The sequence below is a fragment of the Stenella coeruleoalba genome (genome assembly GCF_951394435.1).
Source record: "Stenella coeruleoalba genome assembly, chromosome: 1".
Classification (NCBI taxonomy): Eukaryota; Metazoa; Chordata; class Mammalia; order Artiodactyla; family Delphinidae; genus Stenella; species Stenella coeruleoalba.
The window spans coordinates 44,118,655-44,131,708 of NC_137169.1; the positions used below are offsets into that span (position 1 = coordinate 44,118,655).

The window sequence follows — 13,054 nt, forward strand, 5'->3', positions numbered from 1 at the left end:
CTCCAGGGAAAGGCTGAATCTGGCTCAGTTCTAGGCCCTCAGAGCCCGGGGCCTGGCCTGGCCTGGGTGCAGGTTTGCTGGTGTGTATGTGTGATGTTAAGCCAGGGTGGAACTCTAGACTAGTTGTGAAAAGGGGTGACTTCCGAGCTCTGATGACCATGAGTGACCACTGTGGGTTCCCGGAGGAAAAGTCACCTGGACCAGCCTTGGGCCCCTTGCCAGGTTTAGAGAAAGGCCCCTGGCGCTGTGTGTCCGTGTGACATCAAGCAGTTGACACCGGGTCCTCTGAGAACTTCGGGGAATGATTACCACAGGCAGTCCCCTCTTCTGAGTGCTGAGAACCTGAGAGGGTCTCTGGCGGTGTACTTCGGGGCTCTCCCTTCAGCCCTCTCCTTCCTGGTTGTTTTATCAATGCCTTGGCCAAGGGCACTGACAGCATGTGGATCAGATTGTAGAGGTTGGGAAGCTGGGAGGAATAGCTAATGTGTTGGATGAGGGAGTTGGAACCGAGCAGACCTCAGGCCAGTTCTGACTGACACGATGAAGAAGAACACGGACACATGCAGAGCCATGCTTGGCTTCAACAGCTCGGAGAGCACAAGCTCTGGGGTGGGGGGCGGGGCCTGAGCCGCAGTGGCAGCACGTGGGAGGGGGACTTTGGGGGTTTGTTTGCTGCCAGCTTGGTGAGTCACTGGGGAATAAGGGTGCCAAAGGGGTGGGGGGCCCTCAGCCTGTGGGGCTAGAAGCCCGGAGGGCTTGCTGAGGAGGCCACGGACCTGCCCTGACGTTAAGACCCTCCTGGGAAAGGGACAGGGGAGGGAGGTGTGTGTCCCATAGAGGGCAGCTGGGGTAGGTGGCAGGGGACAGTGAGCACAGCAGAGCAGACCCCAGGAACACTGGGACGGATGCGGAAAGCCACAGGGAAGCAAATCTCAGCTCAGCACCAGGAATAACGTTCTAGCAAACAGAGCTGTCCCGTCCTGGAAGGGACCACCTTGAGAAGTAGTGAACTCCCAGTCACTGGAGGTGTGCAAGCAACTTGCTAAGGTCATACAGTGAGTAGGTAGATTTGAACCTTGGTCTACTAGCGTGACGACATCCATAGTCACGACATCCTGCACTAGGAAGTTAAAGGCAGGAAGGAGCCATATCCTTGGGCTGTGGCTTCACGTGACCTAGTCAGGGAGCCTCTCCCAAGCTGGTCCCTGGGTGCAGCTGCAGGCAGTCCACCCGACAGGCAAGTGGATGGAGGCATCTGGGGGTCCATGGGAGTCTCGTCAGCCCTTCCAAATATTAAGGTCTTTTTCCTTCCCCTGAGCAAATGACAGGCCCAGCAATTGACAGCAAGTGCTACGTTAGCACCGAATTATGCGTCCCGGCTGTCCCTGCCACAGCCCCACCCTCAAGCCAACTCCTTCTAAGACCTGAGGCAGGAGGCCAGACTCCCACTTGGCTAAGGTCTGGGTCATCTGGTCCCAGCACTCCCTCCCAAGGGCAGAAATTCCTCTACCACTTCTGATTGCACGCCTCAGAGGACAGAGAACTCACTACCTCCACTGTGGGCTAGTTATGCTTATTAGTATGAAATCTGCCTCCAGGAAAGAGAATTTCCACACTGGGCCCAGCCCTGCCCTCTGGAGCCACACAGACCAAACCTCTTTGGTTCCACTTTAGATTCCACGGGATGGAGGCAGGTAGGAAGGTGGGGAGGGAGTGCAGGGCTCAGGGGGTGGGAGAGGGAGGAGGTGGCACAGAGACAGGCATGGGCCTGGGGTGGCGCTGCCACCCTGGCATCCCCAACTGCCTTCTGCAGGTCTCTCCTTCCCAGGCCCCTGGGCATGGGGAGGGGATCGATTGGGAACTCAAAAATAACAAGCTTGGGCTTCCCTGGTGGTGCAGTGGTTGAGAATCTGACTGCCAATGCAGGGGACACGGGTTCGAGCCCTGGTCCGGGAAGATCCCACATGCCACGGAGCAACTGGGCCCGTGAGCCACAACTACTGAGCCTGTGCGTCTGGAGCCTGTGCTCTGCAACAAGAGAGGCCGCGACAGTGAGAGGCTCGCGCACCACGATGAAGAGTGGCCCCTGCTCGCCGCAACTAGAGAAAGCCCTCGCACAGAAACGAAGACCCAACACAGCAAAAATAAATTAATTAATTAACAAACTCCTACCCCCAGCATCTAAAAAATAATAATAATAAAATAACAAGCTTGAGCTCAGTCAAAAGCAAACGCTGGAGCAGCTGCGGCTGCAGCCCTCCGAGAGCTCACTTCTGACCATCGACCAGTCTCAACCCCTTTCCACTGGAAAGGCTGCGTTCCTGAGTGTAATAAGGGTCGATCCAGTTCCCAATTCACGTGAGCAGAACCCCTGCCCCTTTCTTTCCCACAAGGCAAAGAATGGCAGGTGGGAGGGAAACAGTGTTCCCACGGGTGACCGTTACTCTGCTCTACGGTCGCAGACTGTTGCTAGGAATGACTTCCCTGGGCTGCCCATCACTGGTTTTTACGACCAGTGCCACTACGCCATGGTTAGGAGCCCTGCTCCAGCGGGAGGGAAAGACCCCACCCAGAGGGAACACAGGTCCCCTGCCTCCCTTCCCTCCTGCATCAGGGCTGCTGGTGTCTACTCCCCAAAGGCCCTGGCTGGGCCTGCCTGCCCCAGGCACTCAAACGAGACCCTCTCCGTGCAGTGTCTCCACAGAGAAGAGTAGCAGCTTTTTCAAAACCTCACCCACCTCCCCAGGCTCAGAGAGGCCCCCAGCACGCCCCACGTTGAACACTTGCTCTGTGTGCTATGCGGTCCCAGAAACGAAGGAGGTGGGTTTGTGGTCCTCAGGTGGGTGGAGAGACCTGCAGTCTGGACAACACGAAACCCTGGGTCATGGCTGGGATCGAGAGAGGCTGGAAGCAGGGTCTAGCCCGGCCTGGGAATCAGGCTAGGTTTCCCAGGGGTGGGGGCTGCTGACTGGATCCTTGAAGGATGAACAGGAATTCTCTAACTGGAAGGGGGAAAGAGCACAGGAGTCTGTGATGGGTGATAAAATCTGGGAGTTTTTCAGAGTCGCCAGGCTGATGGTCTGATCCCACCCGCAGCCCACAGCTGGGCCATGTTTCCCCTCCTGATGAGTAAGGCGATCAGGTGACTGGGCAAGAGGGCCAAAGAGCGATCCCAGGGCTCCCATCAGAGAGGTCAGCAGAGCTCTGCTAAGAACAGTTGCCCCATGGCTTGCAGAAGCCGTGGCTGCCCATTCCTCCTGCCCTCTCCCACTCACTGTCTATCCTGGGACGCCCCCGGCACACTGGCTCCCAAACCAGACTCCGACGGCTGCTTGGCCCAGGACCATCTCCAGTAAGCTAGAACGTGGGTGTTTGGGAGTTTTCTGCCAAACTAGAGTTCCTCAGGAAGGGGGAGAAGGGAGTGTTGGGTTTCTTTGGCCAAACGTGACTTCCTGATTCTAAGAAAAATCAGTTTAAAATTCTTACAATACAAAGAAAAGCAATACATACACATGCACACACACACACACAACATACCCATATGTAAGGACCCACACCACACATTCACATACTAACCCACACATGCCCTTGGATCTCCCTGCTGCGATGTAGAGCTTACAAAACATTCTGCCATGTTCAGCATCAGTGAATCACAAACACATGGATTCAGTTTTCCTTGAATGATGCCTGGTCTAAGAAATTGAAGAATGAGGGGAGAGGAGGGTTTGGCAGAAAGCAAGTGGAGACTTGGAGGCCCCAGCTGGATTCAGATGCTGGTTCGACCCACCCCTGGTTCCTTGCATTGCTCTTGCCTGGAGATGTGTGAAAACAAGGTTCAGTTGACTTCCCAACGTTAGAAGCAAACTCCAGCCTCAGGGGGGACAAAACGCCCCCTGGCCCCAACACACACAGCACCTGCTGGGAATTTCTTTGTAAATCTGCAGATGGCATTGTGTCCATTCTATGGCCGAGGTGAAGAGTGTGATAAATAATAGAGGCTGAGGTACATCTAGAATCCTGGGGCATAGTGGTGCCCCAGCAGGGTATCCAGCAGCATCCTGAGTGTCTAGTAAAAGGAAAAGGGCTTTGCAAACTCTGCTCCAGCCTCTGAGTGGAACAGTCATATGTGATTACAGAGGTGAGGGTGTGGCATGGGCATTTTTATATCATGTTGAATGAAAAAAAGAAAAAAGCAGATAGACATACTTTTGCAGAAGTAACAGTAAGGTTTCCTCCAAGAACTTAAAAGAACAGAAAGTTGCCAGTATTCTTTGGGTTAAACCATAAATTAAAAGCAAAAGGGATCAGAGTAGCAACAAGTGGCGTTACAGGGAGAAAATGGGAAAGGAAGGCTCCAAAGTCTTGACTTTCTAATGAAAGAAGGTGTAATTAGCATGGAATCAGTCATCAGTGGAGCAGAGAGAAGAGAGTGGAGAGTGGCAAAGTACTCAGCACCGTTCAAGTACCACTCATGGGAGAGGGGGCCCTAGTTCAAGGACATGACGATGCCGTGGCAGGTCCTAATCATCAGACTACTAGTTCCTATGCCAACGGAACATGAGGCAGAGTTTTCTAAATTTTGTCTGAGGCTTTTGTGTTCAAAGGTAGAGACAGCAAGTCTCCTTACAGTTGATTTTGTTTTTAGAAGAATTTTTCAAATGGCGAATGCAAGGCAAGAAGGCGCACGTTGTCCAGGGGAAGGGAGAGATTTGCGGTTTGATGGAAGTACCCCTCCTTGAGACCTTAAGATCTGTAGCGTGATGGAAAGGGGCACCAATTTGCATGAGAGGCTCAGGAGCCTTCCCAGAAAAAAGAGACTAAGACCCCCAACCCCTGCTCCTTGCAATTTGAAGTTAGAATCAGGATATACTAGAGTGCCCATGATCAAGGTCTGTCAGCACTAAAGGACTCCAGGGCTAACCCATCAGGATGGAAAATGGACTCAGGGATCAACCCCAGGGAGCTAAGCTCAGGGCATGACTGAGGTTGCTTTGAGAAGCAACAGTTGAGCTCTTTGGTATGATCTAGGGGCCAGAGCAGAGCATCCCTGTGGCTTGAGCAGGGACGTGTCACTGCAAGGGGCCATGTTCAGGCTTGAACCAAACCATGCAAGACCTGTGTTCAACAGTGACACCATATGGAAGGAACCAGAGCAACAGGGCTAGTGGCGAGATCAGATGTTCCAGTTCTCTCTTTACCTACTTATAAGCTGACCTTGGCCAATGGATGCAGGCCTCAAGAGGAAGACACTGGGCTTCGTCTTGAAGAGGAAGAAGGAGGAGGAGAAGAAGAACCATATTCGGCACATTCAGTTCTCAAGTCAGTATATAAAGCAAAAACCACTCATAATTAAATTTGCCCTTGAAGATCCCTTAAGTTGTTCGTTAAGTTCAGGAGGTATATAATTTCATTCAAGACAGGTTTCATTCAAGACAGTTTTGGAATGGGTTGCTCTTTCTTAAGGTGAACACCAGCTGAAGCAGTCAGCATACACTTAGCAGCCATGATGTAAAAAGGAAACCAAACCACCCTCTCTTCATGGCCTAGAATCACAATAACGATGTGGGGAGATGCTCACTCTGAAAGGCACTTGGGAACTGAGACTGGCTTAGAGTGAGGTAGACCCAGCCCTCCCATGGTACACTCACCCTGGACATAGCTCTTCAAATGGGGGAAGCCACTTGTCTCCTTTAAATGATTTCCTCTCTTTTTCATAGCATATGTAATTGAATTCACTAAATTTAAATGCACATACGATGGAACTCCACCACCTTGGGCCCCAGAAACTAACTGAAAATGGCAAACCTGGACTCCTACTGGTTGTACCATTAAATAATTAAATTGTCCTGCCAGCAAACAGATTTAACCAGCAGGGTCCCCAAGTGATGAGCCTATAGGGGGAAATGCTCTGGCCAGAGGCTGTGTGCATCCGTCCTCCTCGGCAACTGTATTTATCTCTGTGGATGAATCAATTGGCATTTCGTTTATTTGGTTGCCTCTTGTCAGCATCAGAGGACAGCCCTGACCAGCTCAGGGACTCAGATGAGGTTGAGCTTCTGAACCAGTCAGCCAAGGACCACACGCTGGGCCTAGTGAATTCACTTAAGAATGACAAGAACAAACATTTACAGGAAGAACAGTGGCAGCATTAGGGCTGTGGAATGACGGGATTTTTGTTGTTGTTATCCACAATGTTTGTAATTTGCTTACATAACTTTTTAAAGTACCAACCTTTTTAAAAAGACAACTCCTAATCATCCTCCAGGGGTCATTTCAAATGAAGGTCATAAAACTTCCCTGAATTCTGCCTCAACTTTCCTTCCACTGCTCTTTTTTTTTTTTTTTTTGCGGTACGTGGGCCTCTCACCGTTGTGGCCTCTCCCGTTGTGGAGCACAGGCTCCGGACGCGCAGGCTCAGCGGCCATGGCCCACGGGCCCAGCCGCTCCACGGCATGTGGGATCTTCCCGGACCAGGGCACGAACCCATGTCCCCTGCATCAGCAGGTGGACTCCCAACCACTGCGCCACCAGGGAAGCCCTCCACTGCTCTTTATTTATTTAATAAGCAGCTCTTAGTCACTTACTATGTACCAGACCCTTGATGTTCCTGAGAAAGCAGTGAATTCAAATTCTTCAGGATTCTTTTTATGGTAACGGGGTTCAGAAGAAATTCCTTGATGAGCCACTTGGACCAGAAGCTGAGCAACGCGTCCTCCTAACCCCACTCCAGGAACAGGGCATGAGTGGAGGTGACTTATAAAGACAAGGAAGGCACTATTTTTGGCTGGTCTTGGAAGAAGGGTAGAGAGAAGGAAGGTGCGGAGAGAGAAAAGAGGTGGACACACCCTAAGGTGACCCCCAGTGATCCATGCCTTTCTGTAATCCCCCTCCCTGTATGGGTGAGATCTGTGACTTGCTTCTAATAGAATATGGCAAAGGTGATGGATATTACTCCCATGATTATGTTATATAAGACTTTGCCTTAGAAGACTGGAGAGAGATGATCCTCCTCCTGGCCTTGACAAAGCAAAGAGCCATGTTGGGAACTGCCTTTGGAGATGGTCAGAAGGCAGGGAACTACAGGTAGCCTCTAGGACCCGAGGGTGGACTCCAGTTGATAGCCTTTAAACAAGGAAATAATTTCTGCCAAGAACCTGAATGGGCTTGGAAGTGGATTCTTCCCTGGCTGAGCCTTCAGATGAGAACACAGCCCAGATGACACTTTGATTGCAGCCTTGTGAGACTCTGAGCAGAGGATCCAACTAAGCCATGCCTGGGCTTCTGACCCATGGAAATTGGTAGATAGTAAATGGTGTTAAGTCACTAAGTCTGTGGTAATTTGTTACACAGCAATAGATAGCTAATATACAGACAGAGAAAGAAAGAACCAAGAGACGGCTGAAGGGCTTACACTTCTAGATGTGATCCTCACCTGTGATCTTGCTCCCAACTGTTGGTGAAGTTGCAAAATTTAGGAACTGCTTGAAGCAAGGGAAATATACTTGAATGGGAAACTGGCAAAGGCTGTGCCTCATGACTGCTTGTAGGAATGTGAGGGCAGAGAAAATCAAGAGGCAGTAAGAACTAGGAATTCATGGAAAATGAGGAGGCTTCGACGATCATGCCATGGGGAATGGTTCTGGGCAAGGTGACAATGTGCAGTATGGAGACGTGTGGTCTATGCCCCTGCAAAGGCCGCCGTGAACACAGATGTGCAGGACTCAGATGGAGAAGTGCTACATGCACTGTACCTGTATCAATGTTGAGGGAGCACCCGAGCATACCTGAGTCAAGGGAGACTTTCTAGAGGAGGTGACAAGCTGCAGGTGCTAAAGGAACACGAGGAAGGAAGAGGTCACCCCAAGGGGCTGCCTGCTGAGAGAAGGAACACAGGTAGAGGTTTTCAGGAAACATCTCATCTGGGCCTTGGAGAAGACTGGTGATGTATCAGGAGCTATGCTGGGTGCTTCAAGTGCATTATCTTATTTCATTCTCAGAATAACCCTGCGAGGGACGGAGGTGTTCTTCCCATTTTACAGACAAGGTCACTGAGGCTCAGATGCTAAGAGACTTGGTCAAGTTCACACATCTGGTGAGTGACTCGAGACCCTGTTCTTCCCCTGGAACCTCTGCTGCCTGCTCACTCCCTTCATTGTGCCTTACAAAGCCACGACTGGCCAAGGATAGGTGGCCCTCCGCTGGACTGCGTGTGCCTGTCTGAGGAGGCGGTCAGGCTGGGGGCTGGTTTGGAGTGGATTCTAGAGAAAAGAGGCCCACGAGCTGGAAGATGTCAGATTGTGGGAAGAATGACTGAGTTGGGCTCTAACCCAGGCCACAAGCCCCACCTCCCTCCCCCTGGGGCTCCGTTCTCTGGAACAAAGTGGCTCTGTGGCTGTCTCCCTGCCGATGGTGAGACCCTCCAAGGCAGGCACAGGTCTTCTCTCCCCTCGCATCAACCCCACCATTACCTCCCATACTTCTTTACATCTCATCCTCTCTCTTTGCTTGTCTATTAGATTTCCGTCTCCTGCAAAAATCTGTTACGCTGACCACCAGGAAGAGGTTAGTGTGAATGACAAGGGGGAAGTGAACTGACCCCCTCCCAGTAACTCACATAAAAACACAGCAGTGCACATGGCTCTTCTCCAGAGAGGGGTCATGGCGACTGGTTCTGCCCATTGGCTGGGCCATTTCTTGTTCAGCAGCATGAGTGGCTAGTCCAGATAAGAATGCTAATTTATTTCTATGTCACTACTGTGCAAAAAATGGTGTCTGTACCCCATAATGTGGTGTGCCAGCTGTGAGTGTGAATTCATTTAACTAACAACACTGTGTCCATCCAGGGTTAAAAGCAGCATCAGGCATGGAGACAGGTCATCATCACTAGTTACCAGTAAATGAAGGGCTGGGAGGATTTCACGGAAGAAACTTGATCTAGGTCTTGAACACAGAGGGGGACTTAGCTAATTAAGAGAACAGGGCGTTCATGGGAGGGGAGCAGCATGAACAGAGGTGGTATGTGGCACGCTTAGAGGCTAATGAGGTGACCAGCCTGATGCCAGAGGCTTGGCATAGGGAAGGGTGGCAGGTTCTACTGGAAGAGGTGGGAGCACCCAGAGTCATGGGTGCCAGGCTTTGGGACCCAGGCTTGCAGGTTATTGGAACTGAAGCAAATGTGCCTTGATGTGTATCCTCCCACTGCCCTGGAGCAATTTATACTGCAGGAAACCTCTGTCTCCTGGTGGGGGGTACAGCTTGGGGGCCCTGGGGACCGAAAAGCAGCAGTGCTCATGCCAGGCTCTTCAGGTATCCAGCCAGAAGCCCTGATCCCAAGACATCAGGGTTTCTTTTCAAACCCTTAGAACACTTGTGGAGCTTTTAAACCTGTTTGGGCCCTTTGGCAGTTCTGGTTCAGTAGGCCCGGCATGAGACCTGACGTCTGAATTTCCAGAGTAGCTTTGGTGACTCTGCTCTGTCCGGAGTGACAACCGCCACACCAGAGTGGTTGCTCCTTGAGGATACGGATGCCCCGCCCTGGGCTGGCCAGGAGCAAGAGATCAGGTGACCGTGAGCGATGGATGGATGGATGGATGGATGGATGGACGGACGAACGGATGGATGGATGGATTATAGACCAGTTGAAGCTAAAGGAATGAGAGCTCAGGGATGGTGCAGTTTGGAGCTCAGAAATGTGTCATTTCCCCCAAGAAGGTTTAATTCTCCCGTAGTAGGAAAGTTTTAAAGCACTTCCATTTTTCAGTGACATGGCTGCTTTGAACCAGCCGAAATTGTATAATAAACAAATGAAACATATGAGCACACACTGGCTTTTCTCAAGTTAATACCACATTTCGTTTCCAGCCAAGAGAAAGCACTTGAGTCTGGAGGTGAGAGACCAAATCTTTGAGAGCCAGGACCCAGAGAGCTGGATGGGCCCAAAGTCACTGGGTAACCTGGGTAAACTGAGACTCAAGGTGAGGGTGCTTGCCCCAAGATCACGTGATTTGGGGAGAAGCAGGTCTGGGACCCAGGCCTTTGACTCTGACTTCAGGATTTTAAGTTAAATAACGTGCCCAAGGTCACACAGCAAGGAAATGGCAGGGCCAGGATAGGAACCCAGGTCTGTCTGACTCCAGGGTCTACTCAAGGGCCTCTGCCTTGGAGGCATTTCAGTTCTGAGTAAGAGGCAATGCCCTGGCCGTAAGTAAGGTCAACAATAAAGGACGATTGGGACTTCCCTGGCAGTGCGGTGGTTAAGAATCCGCCTGCCAATGCAGGGGACATGTGTTTGAGCCCTGGGCCGGGAAGATCCCACATGCCGTGGAGCAACTAAGCCCGTGCACTACAACTACCAAGCCTTGCACTCTAGAGCCTGCAAGCCACAACTACTGAAGCCCACGCACCTAGAGCCTGTGCTCCGCAACAGAAGCCACGGCAAAGAGAAGCCCACGCACCGCAATGAAGAGTAGCCCCCGCTCGTCGCAATTAGAGAAAGCCCACGTGCAGCAACAAAGATCCAATGCAGCAAAAAATAAATAAATAAATAAACAAAAACACAATAAAGGATGGTCAAGCTGCCTAACAATATTGCAATACAACTGGGAAAAAGGGAAACAACAAAAAAAGTCCTGTGCTTCCTGCATCGACATGCTTACTTGGCTGTCATGTAATTATTTATTTTCTCATCAGTCTCCCAGGGCAGGGCCGTGTACCAGAAAGTACAGTGCATGATTGCTGAATTCATTAATCCACTTGGCAAGTATTAATAAGCACCTATGATGAGCCAGGCATTTCGTGTGAAGGCCAGAGTGGAACCTTAACAGAGTATTGTATCTGCCTTCACAGAGTTTACAGTCCAGTGGAAGATAAACAGGTTAACACTTGAATCCATATAGAATAACAGTACAAAATGAGTGCTGTGCAGGAAAAGGAAATGGGCATGCTGGGGGAGAGCGAAGGTGGTGGTGAAGGGGCACAGGTTGGGAGGGCCTTTCTAAGGAGGTGACATGGAAGTTGAGATCTAAAGGAAGAGGAAGGGAAAGACGTGTAAAGCATTGAGGAAGCGTGCTCCAGGCAGAAGGGACAGCATGTGTGGAGACCCTGAGACGGAGGAAGGGTTTGGTCTGCTTAGGAAACTAAGAGGTCTGGGGACTGGAGTGAATGAGGCATGACATGAGGTGGGGCACAGGCAGGGAGGATCCTGCAGGGCCGCCAAGGTTATGTTAAGGATGCAGGGGTTTATTCTAAATGCCACGTGAGCCACTGAAGGGTTTTAGGTGAATGAATGGCATGGCCCGCTTGGCTTTTCACAAGATCACTCTGGCCACCAGGTGGAGAACAGATGGGAGGGGAACAAAAACCAGAGCCGGGAGACCAGTGAGGTCACTGTGGAGTCTGCCCTGTGGTAGGGGTGATGCTGGGCTGTAATTGGGGGGAAGAATCAGCTGGAGTCGCTGCTGGAAGAGCTGGGGGTGGGGGAAGAGAATAAATACGGAGGCTTGAATAACTGGGTAGGTGGAACTGCCGCTTACTGACCAGCAGGACACAGGAGAAGGAACTGGTTTGCGGGTAAAATCTCAAGTTGGTTACGCTAAGCTGAAATCCTCGTGAGACATCAAGTGGCAATGTCAGGTAGGTAGTTTGAGTGGCACTCAGAGGGGAGGTTGGGGAGGGAGATCTATATTTGGAAGGGCTGGACTTGTAGGTGGTATGTTAAAGCCGTGAGGACAGATGAGAAAAGGCCTGAGAAACTACAACGTTCAGAGGTTGAGTAGAGAGAGAGAAACTCGGCTCGGGGGGGCAGGGAGCAGACAAAGCCAGAGAGTGTAAGGGCATAGGGAGGAGTGTTTCAAGAGGGAAGGAGTGACCAACTGCTGTATCAACTGCTGTGGACAGGTCACGCAGAACAAGAACTCGGAGTGTCCTTTGGGTCTAGCAATATGGAGCCTACCAGTGACCTTGACAGATTCCCTGACTCAGTGAATGACTCAAAAGGAGCATGAAGAGGAGACAACCACGGAAGCGGGTTGAGGAGTCAGGGGAAGCTTCTGGAGGGAGGTGGCCTTTCAGCAGAGACTTGAAGGCTGAGTCCTGAGAGACCCGACTGCTGCCTGCACAAAGCCGAACTGAGCTTAACAAGGCCTCCTGGGGGCAGCAGAAAGCACCATTACCTGGCCTCCCGGGCGGGGGGACCATTATCTCCACCACCCTAGAGGAAAAGGGTTAGGGTTCTCAGCAGGGAGGCTGAGAAGGCTGACGACCCTGTCCCAGGGGACAGAGCCCAGTACGTCCCCCAGGACTCAGAGGCTTGTCCACTTCCCTCCCTGCGCGCAAGTCCTGGGAAGTGAGGATTCCAAACCCACCGTCTCAGAGCAAAGGGCTCTTAGACACCATCTGGAGCCGCCAACTCATTACACATCTGGAAAATCTGAGACCTGGAGAGGACCAGGGGCTTGTCCAAGGTCACCAGCACACCAGTGGTAGAGACCAGGTGACCTCCAAGGATTTGCTGTGGCCCCACCCTAGTGGGTAAAGACTGAATTCTTTTTTTTTTTTTTTTTTTTTGCGGTACGTGGGCCTCTCACTGCCGCGGCCTCTCTCGCGGTGGAGCACAGGCTCCGGACGCGCAGGCCCAGCGGCCATGGCTCACGGGCCCAGCCGCTCCGCGGCACGTTGGATCCTCCCAGACCGGGGCACAAACCCGTGTCCTCTGCATCGGCAGGCGGACTCCCAACCACTGCGCCACCAGGGAAGCCCCAAGACTGAATTCTTTAGCCTGGCATTCAAGGTCTTTCATGATCAAGCAAGAACCCATCCTCCAACTTCATCTCCCACCTGTCTGCCCTCATACCCTGTGATCAGCCCTGAACGTTTAGCAAATAGATAGCCTCCTACAGTCCTCGCAGCAACCTTTTGGAGTAGGTGTTACTATTATCATTTTACAGATGAGGAAACGGAGGCTCAGAGAAGTCTGACCTGTCCAAGGTTCCACAGCCAGTACAGCACAGAGTTGAGCCAGGATATCATCTCGTGATCATCTCCAAGGTCATCTTTT

At 51.6% G+C, this 13,054-nt stretch overlaps 1 protein-coding gene across 2 annotated transcripts in view; it reads right to left on the reverse strand.

Moving 5' to 3' along the window:
- SLC1A7 (solute carrier family 1 member 7) overlaps nucleotides 1-13,054 on the reverse strand; it is a gene marked incomplete at its 5' end in the record, with an annotated part of 46,737 nt that overhangs the window by 26,449 nt on the left and 7,234 nt on the right. The window lies entirely within an intron of this gene.